Source organism: Ascaphus truei, chromosome 2 (genome assembly GCF_040206685.1).
Source record: "Ascaphus truei isolate aAscTru1 chromosome 2, aAscTru1.hap1, whole genome shotgun sequence".
NCBI classification, from domain to species: domain Eukaryota; kingdom Metazoa; phylum Chordata; class Amphibia; order Anura; family Ascaphidae; genus Ascaphus; species Ascaphus truei.
This window is the reverse complement of record NC_134484.1, coordinates 308,642,037-308,656,587: the sequence shown is the minus strand read 5'-3', so window position 1 is coordinate 308,656,587 and position 14,551 is coordinate 308,642,037. Positions and strand designations below refer to the sequence as shown.

At 46.6% G+C, this 14,551-nt stretch overlaps 1 pseudogene; it reads right to left on the bottom strand.

The window, feature by feature from the left end:
- Positions 1-9,815: 9,815 nt before the first annotated feature.
- On the bottom strand, positions 9,816-9,889 carry LOC142488909 (U2 spliceosomal RNA; annotated as a pseudogene).
- Between the last annotated feature and the right edge of the window lie 4,662 nt (positions 9,890-14,551).

The window sequence follows — 14,551 nt, the reverse complement described above, 5'->3', positions numbered from 1 at the left end:
AGAGTCTTGATGGTGCATAACGAGATATTAGGGCTGAGATGTAAGGAGGGGCAGAAGAGTATAAAGCTTTAAAAGTGAGGAGAAGAATGGAGTGTGAAATGCGGGATTTGATCGGAAGCCAGGAGAGGGATTTCATGAGGGGAGATGCTGAGACAGATCTAGGAAAGAGTAGAGTGATTCTGGCAGCAGCGTTAAGGATAGATTGTAGGTGAGACAGGTGAGAGGCAGGAAGGCCGGACAGCAGGAGGTTACAGTAATCAAGACGGGAGAGAATGAGGGCCTGAGTCAGAGTTTTAGCAGTCGAGAAACAGAGGAAAGGGCGTATCTTTGTTATATTGCGGAGGAAAAAGCGACAGGTTTTAGAAATGTTTTGAATGTGAGGGGCAAATGTGAGAGAGGAGTCGAGTGTGACCCCAAGGCAGCGTGCTTGGGCTACTGGGTGAATGATCGTAGTTCCAACAGTAATGTGGAAGGAGGTAGTAGGGCCAGGTTTGGGAGGAAGTATGAGGAGCTCTGTTTTTGCCATGTTAAGTTTAAGGCGGTGGAGGGCCATCCAGGATGAAATAGCAGAGAGACATTCAGAAACTTTGGTTTGTACAGCAGGTGTAAGGTCGGGTGTTGAGAAATATATTTGTGTGTTGTCAGCATAGAGGTGATAATTAAACCCAAAAGATGTTATTAGGTCACCTAGAGAGAGTGTATACAGAGAAAAGAGAAGAGGTCCCAGGACAGAGCCCTGGGGTACCCACACAGAGAGATCAATAGAGGAGGAGGAGGTATTAGCAGAAGAGACACTGAAAGTACGATGGGAGAGGTAGGATGAGATCCAGGATAGAGCTTTGTTCCGAATGCCAAGAGTATGGAGAATGTGAAGGAGAAGAGGGTGGTCCATGGTGTCAAATGCTGCAGAGAGGTCGAGTAATATGAGCATAGTGTAATGACCTCTGTCTTTGGCAGCATGGAGGTCGTCAGTTATTTTAGTGAGGGCAGTTTCCGTGAAGTGAGCAGTGCGGAAGCCAGATTGTAGAGGGTCTAGGAGAGAATACGTGTTGAGAAAATGGAGCAAGCGAGCGAATACAAGACGTTCAAGGAGTTTGGAGGCAAAAGGCAGGAGGGAGACAGGCCGATAGTTAGAAAGACAGGTAGGGTCAAGCTTGCTGTTTTTGAGTAATGGTATGACTGTTGCATGTTTGAAGGAGGATGGAAAGGTTCCAGAGCAGAGGGAGGAGTTAAAAATGTGCGTGAGCGTAGGGATTATAGTAAGAGCAAGAGGTTTTAGGAGATGGGAGGGGATGGGGTCAAGAGGGCAAGGGGTAGAGGGAGAAGAGGCGATCAAAAGCGACACATCCTCCTCTGAGACAGTGGAAAAGGAGTCAAGGAAGGCAGGAGGAGAGTTAGGAAGAGGTGTAGGATGGGAGGAAGAAACAGAGGGAATGTTCTGACGTATGGATTCCACCTTTTCCTTAAAATAGTCAGCAAAGTCCTGAGCGGAGATGGAGAAAGGAGAGGCAGCTGAGGGTGGTTTGAGTAGAGTATCAAAGACAGAGAACAGTCGGCGTGGGTTAGACTTGTGCATGTTGATTAGTGAAGAAAAGTAGGCTTGTTTAGCTTGCGAGAGGGCAGAGTTGAAACAGGATAGCATAAATTTGTAGTGAAGGAAGTCTGCGAGAGTATTTCCTCCAGAGGCGTTCAGAGGAACGAGTGGAGGAACGCAGCATGCGCGTGTGGGAATTTAACCAGGGTCTAGGGTTAAAAGGGCGAGTGCGGCAGAGAGAAAGCGGGGCATGTAGATCAAGAAAGGAGGACAAGGCAGAGTTGTAGTTCCTGACCAGTTTGTCAGGGTCTGTAGCAGAGCTTAGAGAGGAGAGGGAGGAGTGTAACGTGGACTCAAAGTCAGGTAAGTGAATAGAGAGCAGGTTTCTGCAGAACCGGGGGGTAGATGGAGGTGGAGAAGGGGAGAAGCGAGATAGAGAGAATGAGATGAGGTGATGGTCAGAGAGAGGAAAAGGGGAAATGGAGAAATCAGAGAGAGAGAAGTTTTTAGTGAAGTAGTGGCCATCCTTGTGGGTGCTGGCTGCAGTCCACTGTTGAAGGCCAAAAGAAGAGGTTAGAGAAAGAAAGCGGGAAGCCCAAGGGAGAGAGGGGTCATCAATGTAGAAATGTGGCAATTGAAGTCCCCAAGGAGAAGAACAGGGGAGTCTGAGGAGAGGAAGAAAGAGAGCCAGGATTCAAAGTGAGAGAGAAAGGCAGAAGGGGGATGAGTAGAGGTAGGTGGGCGATAGATGACCGCCACATGAACAGGGAGAGGAGAGAAGATCTGGACAGTGTGAACCTCAAAGGAGGGAAAGGCAAGAGAGGGGGGAATAGGAAGAGTTCGGTAACGGCAGAGAGAGGAGAGCAGGTGCCCCACACCTCCACCCCTGCCATCAGGGCGCAGAGTGTGGGAGAAGGAAAGGCCACCATAAGAGAGGGCAGCTTCCAGAGCAGAGTCAGACTGAGTGAGCCAGGTCTCAGTTATAGCAAAGAGAAGCAGGGAGTGAGAGAGAAAGAAGTCATGCACAGAGAGGAACTTGTTAGAAAGGGAGCGAGCATTCCAAAGGGCACAGGAGAAAGGGAGAGAGGAGGGAGGGTGGCATGGGATGGGTATGAGGTTGGAGGGGTTAACACCAGAAGGAGAAGAAGTTGTATGTGGGAGGCGAGGATTAGAGCAAGTAGAAATAAGGCAGGGACCTGGATTGGGAGAGATATCCCCAGAAGCAAGGAGGAGAAGCATGGATAGAAAGAGAATGTGTGAGGATGATTTATAGGGGTGTTTTTTAGTGCAGGGGGTATAGCTGTGTGGTGTCAGAGGGCGCAGGTAAGAAAGGAGTTCATGTGAACAGAGAAGTGGGGAAGAAAGGAGAGATGGAGATATATGAATAGAGTTAGAGACATAAGGAGACTGGTGGAAGGAAGTGCATAATTTGAAAATAAGTGAGGTTGCAGCAAATATAAAAAATAAAGGCGGCATCACAGCAATAGTTAAGTGTTGAGATGTGCAGTCTTAGATAGATGATATCCTCCTTTCCAGCGTAGATCAAAAGCAGGAATCAGAAGCAGTAGGTGATGTCCACTTTTCCACTTCTTTTTGTCCTTCCTTTTTAAACTTCATATTCTACTTGAAACATTTCTACTTAAAAGCATATCTGCTTACAAGCATGGCTGCTAGCAGCAATGGCTGTTAGGAGTTTACTTATATACTTTTAGAAAGTCACCTGGTTGGCACAACAAACTTAATTAGCACATGTGAGGGTAGTTAAAGCAAATGGTTTTTCTAAGGTGGGTGTTGCCTTGCCTTGCCTTGCACAAGTGTGAAAGCTGAATTAAATTAAGACACTAGGGGGATGATTTACAGACAGACAATTGGAATATGTTTTTACCTAAATAGAACTAAATACACAGCAGGGGAGGATATCAGGATAGACAGACAATTGGAATATGTTTTTACCTAAATAGAACTAAATACACAAAGGGGAAGATATCAGGATAGACAGACAATTGGAATATGTTTTTACCTAAATAGAACTAAATACACAGCAGGGGAGGATATCAGGATAGACAGACAATTGGAATATGTTTTTACCTAAATAGAACTAAATACACAGCAGGGGAGGATATCAGGATAGACAGACAATTGGAATATGTTTTTACCTAAATAGAACTAAATACACAAAGGGGAAGATATCAGGATAGACAGACAATTGGAATATGTTTTTACCTAAATAGAACTAAATACACAGCAGGGGAGGATATCAGGATAGACAGACAATTGGAATATGTTTTTACCTAAATAGAACTAAATACACAGCAGGGGAGGATATCAGGATAGACAGACAATTGGAATATGTTTTTACCTAAATAGAACTAAATACACAGATGGGGAGGATATCAGGATAGACAGACAATTGGAATATGTTTTTACCTGAGGAAAGAGAAGAGATGAGATGAGTGAGTGATTCAATAGTCTTCCTTCCTTTTTAAACTTCATATTCTACTTGAAACATTTCTACTTAAAAGCATATCTGCTTACAAGCATGGCTGCTAGCCATACAGTATATTAAAATTGTATTCATATTCTAAATGTTCAGGGGGTCTCTGGAGCTGAACCACGTTGGTTTTATGTCCTGGGACCCCCTGCATCCCGAGATACAGGTCCTGTTATGAGGTGCCGGTATCTCCTATGCATGGAGATAGACAGATCACATGACCGCGGGACATTTCCATGCATAGGAGACACCGGCACCCCATAAATGGGACTGTATTTCAGGAAGCAGGGTGTCCCCGGATATTAAACCAACACGGTTCAGCTCCGGAGACCCCATGCACATGTACAGTATTAATACAAATACATTAATGCTGCTTCATTACCTTTGCGGCTATCCGCTAAGGCAATGAAGGGGTTAAGTCACAGTAGCATGTTTATTGTGGACAATTACCCCTATAAACATTGCAATACACAACACACCCATCCCCTGTGCCCCCAACAACCCGTATACCCCTCTTATATACATTACATCTATTATTTTTTGATGCACAGAAATAATACTATAGGCCGGCGGTGGCCCTCGGGTATTCCTGCACGTGTCCGTGGGTCCCCCTTTGCCTACATTACCAATTCTGTGCCCCAAAAAACAAAGTACAAATACATAAATACACCCCACACACCCCTAACACATACAGTATAGTCATGGGCAAAATTACTATTATCCACATATGGATAATAGTGCATTTGCCCATGTAAAATACATTAATCCCAATAAATAAAATAAATACATCTTGCACTCACCCTTGGCCGGCAGCCACAATGAAGGACATCCTCATCTTCATCATCGTCCATGCCCTCCGGTGCTGGAAAACATACACAAGAATAAAAAGAGCCAATGTAATGTCCCTTAACCCCTTAATCACCTTAGCGGTTAATAACCGCTAAAGTAAGTAAGGGGTTAAGCCACCCTGCACCCATTCATTGGTACAGTGGCTTCATCACGCCTTTATAATTTAATTATATATATATATATATATATATATATATATAAATGTAAATACAACTGTATGTTCTTCTGCATGTCTTAGGCAGGTCTGCAACCCTGCCTTTCCCCATTATCACCCAGCACACAGCACTTCCACTGCAGCAAGGGATTCTGGGAAATGACATGCAAATGAGCACACAGTGCCACTTTTTGCTTCAAAAACCATTTTTAACATGGTTCCATATAGGCTTAAGCTTGCTGCATGGTCACAGCTTTGAGCACAGCCAGGGTTAAGGTGCATACCCAGAAAACCACCCACAGACAGCTGTTTCGATCTTAATGGGTCTCATCAGTGTGGGGTTGATTAACTGGGTAAAGGATGGGCCAACCATAATACTAAGTAAAGTTAGTTAAAAATATGCAAATGTAAATACAACTGTATGCTCATCTGCATGTCTTAGGCAGGTCTGCAACCCCGCCTTTCCCCATTATCACCCAGCACACAGCACTTCCACTGCAGCAAGGGATTCTGGGAAATTACATGCAAATGAGCACACAGTGCCACTTTTTGCTTCAAAAACCATTTTTAACATGGTTCCCTATAGACTTAAGCTTGCTATATATATATGGGAATAATGAAGCCACTGTACAAATGAATGGATGCAGGGTGAATTAACCCCTTATTTTTTTTTACGGTTATTAACCGATAAGGTGATTAAGTGGTTAGGGACATTACATTGGCTTTTTTTATTCTTGAGTATGTTTTCAGCACCGGAGGGCATGGACGGTGATGAAGATGAGGATGGCCTTCATCGTGGCTGCCGGCCAAGTGTGAGTGCAAGATGTATTTATTTTATTTTTTGGGGATTAATGTATTTTACATGGGAAATGCACTATTATCCATATGTGGATAATAGTAATTTTGCCCATTACTAAGTACTTTATGTGTTAGGGGACAGGGGGGGGTGTATTTATTTAACCGTATTTATGTGTTTTTTAATGATTTTTTGGGGGGCTCATACTTGGTACTGCAGGCAAGCAGGGACACCTGCGGGGAACACCCGAGGGCCACCGCCAGCCTACAGTATCATTGCTGTACATCCCCAACATCCCCTACATTACATATATTTACTGTATCTTCAGTATCTATAGGGGTTGTTGGTGTATTACACATATATATATATATATATATATATATATATATGTATATATGTATATATATATATATATATATATATATATATATATATATATATATATATATATATATATATATATATTTATATTTATATTGTGGGTAGCGGGGCTGAGTGATGTGAGTATTAGCCCCAACGGAGTTCCTGTGTTTGGTGCATGAGTATTACTCATAAAATGCTCTTTTATTCATGTTGTTTGTGAGTTTTAAATTGTTGGACTCTTTTTTGTATATTAAATGAGATTATTTTACATATTGCACTCTGGGCGCTCTCTTTTTTCGTTTATATATATATATATATATATTTATATATATATATACAGTGTTCGACAAATAATGATAACCACATGCCCGTGGCGAGTGGATTTAGGCCGCTGGCGAGCCGTGCTGCGGCTCTATGAATTCCCCTGCTCGCGGCAATTTTTTTTTAATAAATAAATAATCCTCCTCCCTGATTGGGTTAACGCGGGGAAGAGGGCCGCGGGGAAGAGCCTCTTCCCCTGATCTCCTCCCCCTCCTGATCTCCTCCCCCTGATCTCCTCCCCCTCCTGATCTCCTCCCCCTGATCTCCTCTCCCTCCTGCCCCTGATCTCCTCCCCCTCATGCCCCTGATCTCCTCTCCCCCTGCCCCCGATCCCCGCTTGCTGCCCGAGGGTGTCCGCCTCTGAAGGGGGTCTGCTTCGCTTCGGTGGGAAGGGCGTGCTGCGATGTCGGCCGCTTCAGGGGTGGCGTGCTATGGCATCTGCTTCGGGGGGGGCGGCCCATTGCAGAGGCCCTCCTGCCGTGCAGAGAGCCCTGCTGCCTTGCGGAGGCACCTGCTGCCATGTGTGAACCCCCCTGCCTTGCAGAGACCCTCTTGCCGTGTGGAGTGCCCACTGCCGTGCGGAGGCCCCACTGCTGCCACGTGCGACCCGGTGAGTGTGTGTGTGTGAGTGACAGACTGAGTGACTGTGTGTGTGTGTGTGTGTGTGCGTGCGTGCGTGCGTGCGTGCGTGTGTGTGTGTGTGTGTGTGTGTGTGTGTGTCTGTGTCTGTGTGTCTGTGACTGTCTGTGTCTGTGTCTGTGAATGTCTGTGTCTGTGAGTGTCTGTGAGTGAGTGTCTGTGAGTGTGTCTGTTAGTGTGTCTCTGAGTGTGTCTGAGTGTGTTTCTGTGTGTAAGTATGTCTGTGTGTCTGTGAGTGAGTGTGTCTGTGAGTGAGTGTGTGTGTCTGTGAATCAGTGTGTCTGTGAGTGAGTGTGTCTGTGAGTGAGTGTGTCTCTGAGTGTGTGTCTGAGTGTGTCTGTGAGTGAGTGTGTCTCTGAGTGTGTCTCTGAGTGTGTCTCTGAGTGTGTCTGAGTGTGTGTCTTAGTGTGTCTGTGAGTGAGTGTGTCTGAGTGTGTCTCTGAGTGTGTCTCTGAGTGTGTCTCTGAGTGTGTCTCTGAGTGTGTCTCTGAGTGTGTCTCTGAGTGTGTGTCTGTGAGTGAGTGTGTCTCTGAGTGTGTCTCTAAGTGTGTGTCTGTGTGTCCATGTGTGGGTGTCTGTGAGTGAGTGTGTATGTGAGTGAGTGTGTCAGTGAGTGAGTGTGTCTGTGAGTGAGTGTGTCTGTGAGTGAGTGTGTCTGTGAGTGTGTAACCCTCTTACCCTCTTCCTGTGTCACCCTCTCCCTGTGTCGCCCTCTCCCTTTGTCACCCTCTCCCTGTGTCGCCCTCTCCCTGGGTTGCCCTCTCCCTAGGTCGCCCTCTCCCTGTGTCGCCCTCTCCCTCTCCCTGTGTCACCCTCTCCTCTCCCTGTGTCGCCCTCTCCCTGTGTCGCCCTCTCCCTCTACCTGTGTCGCCCTCTCCCTGTGTCGCCCTCTCCCTCTCTGTCTCTCTCTGTCTCTCTCTGTCTCTCTCTCTCTGTCTCTCTGTGTGTGTGTCTCTCTCTCTCTCTCTCTCTGTGTCTCTCTCTCTCTCTCTCTCTCTCTCTCTCTCTCTCTCTCTCTCTCTCTCTCTCTCTCTCTCTCTCTCTCTCTCTCTCTCTCTCTCTCATTCTCTCTGTGTCTCTCTGTGTCTGTGTGTGTGTGTCTCTGTGTGTGTGTGTGTGTGTGTGTGTGTGTCTCTCCCTGTCTCTGTCTCTCACCCACACTCTCTCTCACACTCTGGATCTCTTATTTACCCTACATATCTTAACTGTCCTAAACCTACACCGAAAATAACCTATACTGCTTTCTTCCAGATCTAACTCACAAGCTTCACACGGAAGACATCGGAATCCCCCCTAAACCAGAAGACAGGTAGGAAACACATCCCCTCCAATGTATATCATTGCGGGAATGAGGGTACCTGGACATTGAGGGACTGCAGATCAGTTAAGATCCCAGGAGGGATTGCTGCTTTAGATATTGTGATGCGGGGGCATCCAGGCACTAGGTATGGGGTTCAGGAACACACACACACACACACGTAACAAGGACTACACTGGCGACACAGTTTATTGCACTGCGGCCAGATCCGCAAGCCGGGAGATTTCCCGGCTTGCTAGTGGCCGCCCCTCGGCGTGCCGCACGTCACCGACGCGCGGTCATGCGTCATCGGGAGCGTGCGCCCCTTGCACGCGCGTCCAGGGCTCCCCGAGGGAGCCCTGGTGTCCCGCGATGTGGGGGACGGCGGCAGGGGGTTCCGGGGGACCCGGCGGACCCGGCAGCGGGAGGGAGAGCGCCCCGATCGGAGGGCGCTCTTCCGCTGCTTCGGCGCGCGCCCGTCACCCTCCGGCGCGCGCCAGGCTACTGCTGCGGCCGAGAACGGGCAAATGCTCGAATAAACTCGGCCGCAGCAGTAATTGTAGTATAATGTAACACAATAAATAAACTAATGTCAAAAACGAATGTTGTTCTGACTAGGAATTTATTCATTTTTTTTTAAAGCGGGGGTGGGGTGTGACTAGGGACGGGGCTAGGTTTTTTTTTTTGTAGCCCGGGTGGTGAAAAAGTGATTCCACCTCAAAAACCATGCTCATGGTCCAGTGAGACCAGGTGCTCAAAACTTGTGACAAAGTCCGCTCCGTAGAGTAGGGCAGTCCGTGCCATAAGCAGTCCTCTCCAGCCGAAGCCTTGGAGTCCTGCTGTTACATCGATGTCGTCATCCGAGGAATCCGACGTCCATCCTGTTCCCTCCTAGTGCAGCTGACGCCGCAGGAGGGTCCAAGTTTTTAGGGTGTTCGGCTGACGCCTACTAACCCACCGCAATCTTCCCCCGAAGGGATGGCGACTACTAGCCAGCACTCAGTCTTTGCTCTCCGGAGAGAGGGGTGACGATAACCCGACAAACGAAACATCAAAAATCCATGGTGCGAGTGCTCCAGTGCTCTGTGTGATGCAGTGCAGGAGGTGCTCAAACGAAACAACAAAAATAAGTGTGCACAAGTGCACGCCGGACCCGGAAGCCTGGCGGGTAAAAAAATAGTGGCGAACCCCTCAGCGGAAGGCAATAAGGGGTGCCAGTGCAGAAAAATGTAGGGGTGTGCAAATTATCCGTGCAAGTGTCAAGTGCTGTGCAGTGTAGCAGCAAATGACTCCACCAGGTTAACCACTCCTGGGGTGCCGTGATAAAATAGCCCGGGCTACATATCCGCCTTCTCAGCCCATGACCAGACCAAGTGATGCAACTAGTGCCATCCTTCACAGGACAGACACTACACTTGATCTTAGCCAAAAGGCCGAGAAGCGATAGGGACGGGGCTAGGTTGTGAGTAGATGTTTTTGTTCGTCGAGTAGATTTTTGGGTGATTTGTCGAACACTGTATGTATATATGTATATATATATATATATATATATATATATATATATATATATATATACTGAGTTAAGTTATAGTGAGTAAAAAAAGTGAAAAAACCCTCCACAGGAAAGCAAATATGCAAATATAGCTGTATGCTCATCTGCATGTCTTAGGCAGGTCTGCAACCCCACCTTTCCCCATTATCACCCAGCATACAGCACTTCCACTGCAGCAAGGGATTCTGGGAAATGACATGCAAATGAGCACACAGTGTCACTTTTTGCCTCAATAACCATTTTTAACATGGTTCCCTATAGGCTTCAGCTTGCTGCATGGTCACAGCCTTGAGCACAGCCAGGGTTAAGGTGCATACCCAGAAAACCACACACAGACAGCTGTTTCCACCTTGATGGGTCTCATCAGTGTGGGGTTGATTTTACTGGGAATACAATGGAGGCTATGGGATAGGCCAAACCATAATACTGAGTTAAGTTATGGTGAGTAAAAAAAGTGAAAAAACCCTCCACAGGAAAGCAAATATGCAAATATAGCTGTATGCTCATCTGCATGTCTTAGGCAGGTCTGCAACCCCACCTTTCCCCATTATCACCCAGCATACAGCACTTCCACTGCAGCAAGGGATTCTGGGAAATGACATGCAAATGAGCACACAGTGTCACTTTTTGCCTCAATAACCATTTTTAACATGGTTCCCTATAGGCTTAAGCTTGCTGCATGGTCACAGCCTTGAGCACAGCCAGGGTTAAGGTGCATACCAAGAAAACCACCCACAGACAGCTGTTTCGACCTTGATGGGTCTCATCAGTGTGGGGTTGATTTTACTGGGAATGCAAGAGAGGCATCCCTTGCTGCAGTGGAAGTGCTGTATGCTGGGTGATAATGGGGAAAGGCGGGGTTGCAGACCTGCCTAAGACATGCAGATGAGCATACAGCTATATTTGCATATTTGCTTTCCTGTGGAGGGTTTTTGTCACTTTTTTTACTCACCATAACTTAACTCAATATTATGGTTTGGCCTCCCTTGCTGCAGTGGAAGTGCTATATGCTGGGTGATAATGGGGAAAGGTGGGGTTGCAGACCTGCCTAAGACATGCAGATGAGCATACAGCTATATTTGCATATTTGCTTTCCTGTGGAGGGTTTTTGTCACTTTTTTTACTCACCATAACTTAACTCAGTATTATGGTTTGGCCTATCCCATAGCCTCTCTTGCATTCCCAGTAAAATCAACCCCACACTGATGAGACCCATCAAGGTGGAAACAGCTGTCTTTGGGTGGTTTTCTGGGTATGCACCTTAACCCTGGCTGTGCTCAAGGCTGTGACCATGCAGCAAGCTTAAGCCTATAGGGAACCATGTTAAAAATGGTTATTGAGGCAAAAAGTGACACTGTGTGCTCATTTGCATGTCATTTCCCAGAATCCCTTGCTGCAGTGGAAGTGCTGTATGCTGGGTGATAATGGGGAAAGGCGGGGTTGCAGACCTGCCTAAGACATGCAGATGAGCATACAGCTATATTTGCATATATATATATATATATTTATATTGTGGGTAGCGGGGCTGGGTGATGAGGGTATTAGCCCCAATGGTGTGAGTTTAAGGATTGTGGGTGGATAGCGTGAGGGGTTAACCCCTTCATTTCCGTAGCGGTATTAACTGCTAAGGTAATGAAGGGGTTAAGTCAACCCACCACCCCCCTCCCACCCCAAACACCCACCAAAGGCCAAATACCTCCTTCATCCACCCCTGCTCCCCACAATAAGCCTGGCATTGGTTGTTAACCCCTGCATTGCCTTAGCGGTTAACCGCTAAGGTAAGGAAGTGAGCTGTAAATGCCTTTTCCCTGCATCGGCTTCATGCCGGGGGGCTCCGGTGCTGGTATTAATGTGTATCAGTTCCGGAGACTCCCGGCATCAATCTGAGGTAGGAAAAGGGACACATTTTTTCAAATTGCCATATTGGGGGATCCGCTCATACCCAGCTTCTTGCCAACTTTTTGTGGCACGGCTATTTGGAGGTAAAATCGCCATTCTAGAGCCCCGTTCAGCTGCGAGATGCTGATTGGGGCTCCTAGAATACCACAAGTGTGAGAAGCTGGCGATGAGCTGCGAAAACAGGGTTCTCGCCAATCCATCAGTGGATTTTTTTATCCGCCAAAAAAAATTGGAGAATTTGCCTAATCTCGCCTGGTTATCGCTGCTTCCAGAAAAGGCTAGAGGCACTTTTGGCAAAAACCTGGCGAGAACTGACTTATCTGAGTTTTATGCATAGGCCCCTATGTCGGATAAATTTGCCATAGAAAATTTTAAAAGCATACATCAAATTATGCCATCATTAACAAATGAGAGGAGAGGGTGAGACAGGAGGAGCCTGAGAGGGTGAGAGAAACCGTGAGATATTATAATAAAATATTATTTTCTTATCCTAATATGTGACATTTATTTTCTTTTTCTTATTATTAGTGGTGGAAGTGGCAGTTAGGGCAGGCGGGCTCTCACCATCACTGTGCCCTTCCTATGAGACTGAGGAGGTCAGTTTCAACAGCTGTTTTAGGCTCAGTTGGCAGTGCAGGCAATAGAGCCTTAGCACTGCAGTATTTGATGCACCAGTGACTGCTCCTGCTGGTACTAGGTACCAGAGTAGGTGTAGTACAGGGCCTGCACCAGCCCTAGTCGAGAGCAGGCTTCAGGAGCCGCCTGCTTCATTGCCTGTTCAGCCTGTGTCAGGGAACAGGTTATTAAAGTATCCCTCTTTTAGAGGAAGCAGATAGTAGCGTGGATTTGGGATATTTTGACTGTATATTTTATGCTCCATTATCATCAGTGTCACATTTGTCCCCAGATATATCCTCATTATTATTTACCTCTTTAAAACCAGAGACAGAACATAAAACACAGACAGAGCTCAGTTTTAGAACATCCAGTGAAACTCATACACGGTACAGTGTCTAAATATATATATATAAATATCTATTAAGTAAAATGGTCTTTTAGTTTGACATTTTTGGCCAAAATTGTTGTAAGCCCCTGAGCCAACGGCACGGCAGACCACATTTCAGGGGTCCCTAACGCTAATATAAATTCTTTATAACCTGTGTAATAACAGGAAGAATGATTTATAGTAAATCTGTCAATATGAGTTGCAAAGTTTTAATCTGATTGAAGCTTTTATTAACCTGTACATTACCAGGAAAAGCACTCTGTATTAGAGTTGTCACAACCATACTGCAAGCAAGCCAGTTCCCCTGAGTGGAAGATGCTATGGAGTGAGCCCTTAACCATTTAAATGTGGGAGGGGGTGAGCTTCAATTAGGTAGGAGGTTGCCACCCTCCAAACAGCCAAGACTAGCTGAACAAGAATTGTAAAACATACTGGACACCTAACAAGCTCCTATTGAACCCCCAAAATAACCACAAAATATATATATAAGCATCTGAGCTCATCCCCTCCCACATTTAAATGGTTTTAAATATATATTGCCATGCTCAGTAGCACTCCTCTGTGACACTCATATGCTTATATATATGTTGTGGTTATTTTGGGGGTTCAATAGGAGCTTGTTAGGTGTCCAGTATGTTTTATTATTTACCTCACCTGATTCTCTCTGTTTTTCTGACAGAGCCTGTTGAGGCATCAAACACACAGGGCCACCTGTTGCTTTAAGAAGTGTGCAAAGAGCTGATGCAGCGGCATGTGTTGAGTGCACTTGCTGGTCAGGCTAGTATTGTGGTTACTGGAGCAGGGCCCAGTTCTAGCCTGTTATGGAACCCCAGTTTGAATCTGTGTCTCTGGATCTGGTTTCAGCAGCACCACCTGTCAGTGATGGCAAGTTGCTCTTTCTTGGGTGCTTCACCATGTGGGATATGGGGGTTCAGGAGGTGGAATCAGAGGAATGAGGAGTGGGTTGGGACTTCTGTAAGCCCGTCTAGTCAAGGGAGTGCCCCAGTAGAATCAACTTGGAGAAGTGGAGGGTGACATTGGTTGTGGTGGTGGTGGCTCTTCCGATCAGCTTAGGAACCAGGGAGGAGCATCATGGAAATGGTGAGGCAGAGGATTGTGTTTGTGCCTCTCACCCATGTTACAATGTGAGTCCCCAGGCTTGCATACCCAGTATTCCAGACTCCTACCCTATCTTGCAGGCATCACATTGGCCTGCTCAAATGAGCCAGAAGCATATGGTGGGCATACTTCCAGTTGACCAGTAATGGCTCATTGGCCTTTTCTGAGGTGGTCCACTTGGTGCTTTGTCATGCAGGGGTGCATAGAAAGGGTCAGAATGTTCAGGGGGATGCCCTGAGAAACTGCTGGAATGCCTTAGAGGCTACCTGTTCCAGAACTTGCAGAGACAGGTTAAGGGGTTGTGGAGACTGCCCAGAAGGGTATGCATGGAAGCTGCAGGACCCTGCGGTTGTGAACAAGGTGAGCCATGGGGAATCAAATGGCCCAGAAGGATGTGCCTGGGACAAGGCTCAGACTCGTCAGTTTTATCCCAGTCAAGAGAAAGCGGGGAGCCAGCAGGTAAAATTACCTACACATGATTTTTGTGTATTAGAGTTGGTAAGAGGCTTAGCCCTCCAACGGTAATTAGGG